General features: G+C 45.1%; 1 protein-coding gene and 1 pseudogene across 4 annotated transcripts in view; one reads left to right on the top strand and one right to left on the bottom strand.

Moving 5' to 3' along the window:
- The window catches only part of IP6K1 (inositol hexakisphosphate kinase 1), an 86,606-nt gene that overhangs the window by 72,795 nt on the left and 6,662 nt on the right, over positions 1-7,149 (bottom strand). The gene's annotated exons all lie outside the window — the stretch shown is intronic.
- LOC105509693 lies at positions 2,400-2,947 on the top strand (annotated as a pseudogene).

The raw sequence follows: 7,149 nt of genomic DNA, 5'->3' as shown, positions 1-7,149 counted from the left end.
CAGGATGTTCTCGATCTCCTGACCTCGTGATCTGCCCGTCTCGGCCTCCCAAAGTGCTGGGATTACAGGCTTGAGCCACCGCGCCCGGCCCGGTTTTGAACTTCTAAGTTCAACTGATCCTCCTGCCTCAGCCTCTCAAAGTGCTGGAATTACAAGCATGAGCCATTGCAGCTGGCCAATTAATAGATCTTTATATAGTCCCAATTCTACCAATGAAAAGTAATACTGTAAACAGTCAAGTTAATATGTTTAAGCGTCCAACTGGTCCTGCCTGGTACACTCTGCTTCATGAAATTACTCAAACTTAATATTGGCTCCCTGGCACCAAGGTCAGCACTTACTTTGGAGACACATGCAAAATGTGTAAGATAGCCACATATTGGCTGGGTGCGGTGGCTCACGCCTGTAATCCCAGCACTTTGGGAGGCGGAGGCAGGCGGATTACGAGGTCAGGAGATCAAGACCATCCTGGCAAACACGGTGAAACCCCGTCTCTACTAAAAAAACAAAAAAAATTAGCCAGGCATGGTGGCGGGCGCCTGTAGTCCCAGCTTCTTGGGAGGCTGAGGTAGGAGAATGGCGTGAACCCAGGAGGCGGCAGAGCTTGCAGTGAGCCAAGATCGCGCCACTGCACTCCAGCCTGGGTGACAGAGCGAGACTCTGTCTCAAAAAAAAAAAATTAGCCGGGCGTGGTGGCAGGTGCCCGTAGTCCCAGCTACTTGGAAGGCTGAGGCAGGAGAATGGCATGAACCCAGGAGGCAGAGCCTGCAGTAAGCCAGTGAGCTGAGATCGCGCCACTGCACTCCAGCCTGGGCAACAGAGCGAGACTCTGTCTCAAAGAAAGAAAAAAAAAGATAGTCACATATTTCATAATACATCTTCCCAAATAGAGAAGCAGCTTTTTAATATTCATTATATTTTCTATGCTAATGAACCCACTTTAATTTTTGCTGCACTGTCTTCAGGTAAAGTACCAAAAAAAGTAAACCAAAATAGCCTAGGTATACCCTGCCGAGCATGCTGCATGGCCCTGGTCCATACAACATCTTCTAGTTGAGCATAAGTCTTTATAAATAAGTTTCAGAATATTCACTAGCTAGGCATCATGGTACACATGGGAGGCTGAGGCAGCAGGATCACTTGAGCCCAGAAATTCAAGACCAGCATGGGTAACATAGCAAGACTCTCTCTCACACACACACACACGACTCTTTCTAACACACACACACACACACACACACACAAAACCGGAATACTCATCACCAAACCAATTTTTGTCCAAATTGCAACTATAAAGTCTCCAAATCAGTCAGGGACCATTAAATTTAAATGTGCAAAAAAAAATTTTTTTTTAAGTACTGACGTGATCAAATACATATTTAATACCTACAGAGTAAGACCATGTAGTACATTATTACTAAGAAAACAAAAATAATTCTTGCCTTCAGAGAACTGAAAGTCAGCATAGCCCAAGAAGTTAATGGTGAAACAATGAAATATTACAAACTGAGCTACGTATAATAGGTGAGCTGTGGAAATGACTTTTAATGGGAGAGGGAATTTAAGGGATGAATACTTATCAACAAAAGCACTGCCTGTGGCTCCCAGACATTAAAGCCTAGAACACTTAGCTAGGGCTCTGACACAAGCGACTATACAGTCAGTTCTCATTACTGATGGTAATTATGTTTTATAAGGTCATTGTGTACAATGAGTTGCTGAACACTGAGTCACTGCACCTAGACAAAATAAATATTTAAATTCCTGTAAGCCTCTGGTTATTATTTCCTTTTTTTTTTTTTTTATAAACTGTCAACCAGTGGAAGATGATCTAGTCATATTTTCATCAACCAATCAATATATAACCTTCCAGATCTACACACATACAATATAAAACCTTTTAGGTATGTTTCTGTTTAAAGACACCTTATTTAATATAAATTACTGATTCATTAACACTGAACTCATAGTCGACAGCATTACAACTCATGCCTGAACAAAACTTACCTAACACATTCCTTGTAAGGTAATCAAAGCCTTCTTGTGCTTAGAAACACCAGGCAGCGGCCGGGCGCGGTGGCTCAAGCCTGTAATCCCAGCACTTTGGGAGGCCGCGACGGGCGGATCACGAGGTCAGGAGATCGAGACCATCCTGGCTAACATGGTGAAACCCCGTCTCTACTAAAAATACAAAAAACTAGCCGGGCGAGGCGGCAGGCGCCTATAGTCCCAGCTACTCGGGAGGCTGAGGCAGGAGAATGGCGTGAATCCGGGAGGCGGAGCTTGCAGTGAGCTGAGATTCAGCCACTGCACTCCAGCCTGGGCGACAGAACGAGACTCCGTCTCAAAAAAAGCAACAAAAAAAAATAGACTTCCGGTGGCCGGCTTCATTGGGAACTATGGCTAAACATCATCCTGATTTGATCTTTTGGCGCAAGCAGGCTGGTGTTGTCATCGGAAGATTGTGTGAAAAATGTGACAGCAAATGTGTGATTTGTGTCCCTGCACTCTGGTGCGCCTATGTGATGAGTGTAACTACGTATCTTACTGGGGCGCTGTGTTAAATGTGGGGGCTCTGGGGTATCCAGTGCCTATTATTTTAAGGAGCGCACCATCCAGGAGAAGGATAGAGATGGCTGCCCAAAGATTGTCAATTTAGGGAGCTCTAAGACAGACCTCTTCTATGAACACAAAAAATACAGCTTCAAGAAGAGGTGATTAGTGGGTGGACCTTTCCTCCCCGCAATATCAAGCTGCTGCAGCGGCTAGAAAGGATGCCTACTACTACCAGCAGAAAGGGAGCAGAGCCCAGAGCATCACTAGGAGTGCCCACCAGTGTACTGGCAGCTTGCCATCCCTCCTCTCCCTTCACCTAGACATGTGGTAGGGATGGAAAACGATTCTTCACAGAGCACTCTGGCACACTGTATTGGAGAAAACCTGATAGATTAGTTAGGCCAGGCACAGTGGCTCACGCCTATAATCCCAGCACTTTGGGAGGCCGAAGCGGGTGGATCACGAGGTCAGGAGATCAAGACCATCCTGGCTAACACGGTGAAACCCCATCTCTATTAAAAAAAATACAAAAAAAATTAGCCAGGCGTGGCGGCAGGCGCCTGTAGTTCCAGTTACTTGGGAGGCTGAGGCAGGAGAACGGTGTGAACCCAGGAGGCGGAGCTTGCAGTGAGCCAAGATTGCACCACCGCACTCTGGCGTGGGCGACACAGTGAGACTCTGTCTCAAAAAAAAAAAAAAAATTTTGATAGATTAGTTAATTGTTTTTCTTGAATTTGAGAAGCAAAGATCTGTTCTCCATATTGATACGTTCTCCCTCAACCAAGATCTTCCAAGAAATAATATTTTAGTCTTCTGCTTGAGGAGTTGACTGTGAAGCTACAACCAGTGAAAAACATGTTCTCTTGCAGCAGCTCCGGTGGCAGCTGTCCTTGAAGAACCTTTGGTGTGTGGTGGGAAGCTATCAGAACAAGAAATGTAGCCATTTACTCTTTTAACACTTGCGCTACTGTCATGTTATTTTCCTTCTGAGAAACTGGAAATCCTTTCTGTTGCTATTACATTAATAAAGTTGGTGTTTATTTTCTGGTAAGATAAACAAAATTGAAAATAACCATTAGAAATCACCAACAAAAAGCAAATCAGGCTAGGTGCAGTGGCTCACGAATGTAATCCCAGCACTTTGGGAGGCCAAGATGGGCGGATCACTTGAGGCCAAGAGCTCGAGACCAGCCTGGACAACATGATGAAACCTCATCTCTACTAAAAATACAAAAATTAGCCAGGCATGGTGGTGCATGTCTGTAATCCCAACCACTCGCAAGGCTAAGGCAGGAAAATTACTTGAACCTGGTAGGCAGAGGTTGCAGTGAGCCGAGATAGCACCACCGTACTCCAGCCTGGGTGACAGGGCAAGACTCAGTCTCAGAAAAAAAAGCAAATAAATGCAAAAAAAACCATAGTACTAAATAGACCAAAAAAAGGACACTTATTTACAGTATGATAATTGAAAAGAAGACAGCAGCATGTTGCCTTGTCTAACCTCAGCTGGGAAAACACAACTCAAAATTTTTGTCACTCTATGCATATCTATAAATGATAGCAAAAGCACCAAAAGTATTGATTTTGGGGTTACAAGTAAATTTTAGCAGGTTTGCAAACTTGAAAATACAAACTCCGTGAATAATGAGGATCAACTGTAACATTATGATTCCATTTATGTGAAACTTCTAAGAGTCGCAAATTTAATCTATAGTGATAGAAAGATCAGCACCTGCCTGTGTCCAAGGAAGCAGGCTGGGGTTGACTGGAAAGGGAAATAAGAGTACCTTCTACAACTAACTGACATCTTTTCACTGGGCCAGGCACAGTGGCTCATGCCTGTAACTCCAGCACTTGGGGAGGCCAAGGTGGGTGGATCACTTGAGGTCAGGAGTTCAAGACAAGCCTGGTCAACATGGCAAAACCCCATCTCTACTAAAAAAGTACAAAAATCAGTCCACTGTGGTGGCACATACCTGTAATCCCTGCTACTCTGGAGGCTGAGGCACAAAAATCACTTGAACTCAGGAGGCGGAGGTTGCAGTGAGCCAAGATGGCACCACTACACCCCAGCCAGGGCGACAGAGCAAGACTCCTGTCTCCAAAAAAAGAAATCTTTTCACTGAAGTGAAATAGACATCTGTTGGGCCAGGCGCAGTGGTTCACACCTGTAATCCCAACATTTTGGGAGGCCGAGGTGGGTGGATCGCCTGAGGTCAGCAGTTCGAAATCATCCTGGACAACATGGTGAAACCCCATCTCTACTAAAAATACAAAAATTAGCTGCGTATGGTGGCACGTGCCTGTAGTCTCATGCTACTTGGGAGGCTGAGGCAGAATTGCTTGAATCTGGAAGGTAGAGGTTGTGGTGAGCTGAGATCCAGCCACTGCACTCCAGCCTGGCGACAGAGCGAGACTCCATCTCAAAAAAAAAAAAAAAAATGCCGAGCTTGGTGGCTCAAGCCTGTTATCCCAGCACTTTGGGAGGCCGAGGTGGGTGGATCACGAGGTCAGGAGATTGAGACCATCCTGGCTAACATGGTGAAACCCCCTCTCTATTAAAAATACAAAAACTTAGCTGGGCGTGGTAGCACATGCCTGTAATCCCAGCTACTTGGGAGGTTGAGGTGGGAGGATTGCTTGAGTCTGGGATGTTGAGGCTGCAGTGAGCCGAGATTGCGCCACTGCACTCCAGCCTGAGCAACAAGAGTGAGATTCTGTCTCAAAAAAAAAAAAAAAAAAAAGACAGGGTCTCGGCAAGGTGTGGTGGCTCATGCCTGTAATCCCGGCGCTTTGGGAGGCCGAGGCGGGCGGATCACGAGGTCAGGAGATCGAGACCATCCTGGCCAACATGGTGATACCCCATCTGTACTAAAAATACAAAAATTAGCCAAGCGTGGTGGTACATGCCTGTAAATCCCAGCTACTCGGGAGGCTGAGGCAGGAGAATCGCTTGAACTCGGGAGGCGGAGGCTGCAGTGAGCCGAGATTGCGCCACTGCACTCCAGCCTGAGCAACAAGAGTGAGATTCTGTCTCAAAAAAAAAAAAAAAAAAAGACAGGGTCTCGGCAAGGTGTGGTGGCTCATGCCTGTAATCCCGGCGCTTTGGGAGGCCAAGGCAGGTAGATGGCTTGAGGTCAGGAGGTCAAGACTAGCCTGATCAACATGGTGAAACCTCATCTCTACTAAAAATACAAAAAATTCGCTGGGTGTGGTGATAGGTGCCTGTAATCCCAGCTGCTCAGGAGGCTGAGGCAGGAAAATCACTCGAACCTGGGAGGCAGAGGTCGTAGTGAGGAGAGATCACGCCTCTGCTCTCCAGCCTAGGTGACAAAGTGAGACTTCGTCTCAAGAAAAATAAAGATAGGGTCCTACTCCATCACCCAGGCTGGAGCGCAATGGCCCAACCATAGCTCACTGCAGCTTCAAACTCCCAGACTTAAGCGATCCTCTCATCTTAAGACTCCTCAGTAGCTGGGGTTACAGACACGCACCACCATGCCTGGCTAGTTTTTTTATTTTTTGTATCGATGGGGTCTCGCTATGTTTCCAGAGCTGGTCTCAAACCTCTGGGCTCAAGTGATCCTACTGCCTCAGCCTCCCAAAGTGCAAGGATTACAGGGATAAGCCACCATGTCCAGCCAATACGTTTTTAATTAACAGCTTTATTACTATTCACACAACATACAATTCACCCATTAAGGTGTACAATTCAATGATTTTAAGTATAAAATATTCAGAGGTAGGAGCAACCATCACTGCAATTTTAGAATGTTTTAATCATCTCAAAAAGAAATCCCATACCCTTAAGCTATCATTTTCTCTATCCCCCACAACCACCTCCAAGCCCTAAGCAATCACTAATCTACTTTCTGTTTCTATAGAATCGCCTATTCTGGATATTTCACATAAATGAAATCATATAAATGTGAACTTCTGTATCTGACTTCTTTCATTTGACATGCTTTCAAGATTCATCCATGTTGCAACATGTATCAGCACTTTGCTCCTTTTTATTGCAGAATAATGTTCCCTTGTATGTATATACCACATTTTATCTGTCAGTTGATGGACACTTGGGTTGCTTCTCCTCTTGGTTATTATGAATAACGCTGCCATAAACATTCGTGTACAAGTTTTTGTGTGAACATTTGTTTTCACTTCTCTTGGGTAGATAGCCAGGAGGGAGATTGCTGGGTCATATGGTAACTCTATGTTTAACCACATAAAGACTGTTTTCCCAAGTGGCCCACTTGACATTCCCACCAACAGTGTATGAGGTCTCTGATTTCTCCATATTTCCATCAACATATGACATCATCTGATTTTTTTATTACAGAGTAAGTTGTTTAATAATTGTTCATTCAATCACAATACACCCAAATTTTTCTTTTCTTTTTAGAGACAGGGTCTTGTTCTGTCATCCAGGCAGGAATGCAGTGGCACAATGATGGCTCACTGCAGCTTCAACCCCTGGGCTCAAGCAATTCTCCCACCTCCGCCTCCCAAGTAGCCGGGAATACAGGGGCATGCCACCATGCTCGTTTAATTTTACTTTTTTTTTTTTTTTTTTTTTTGTGGAGACAGGGTCTC

Source organism: Colobus angolensis, unplaced genomic scaffold (assembly GCF_000951035.1).
Source record: "Colobus angolensis palliatus isolate OR3802 unplaced genomic scaffold, Cang.pa_1.0 Scaffold18, whole genome shotgun sequence".
Taxonomy (NCBI): Eukaryota; Metazoa; Chordata; class Mammalia; order Primates; family Cercopithecidae; genus Colobus; species Colobus angolensis.
Note: the sequence above shows the minus strand (reverse complement) of the source record. Positions and strands in the feature narration are given on the sequence as shown.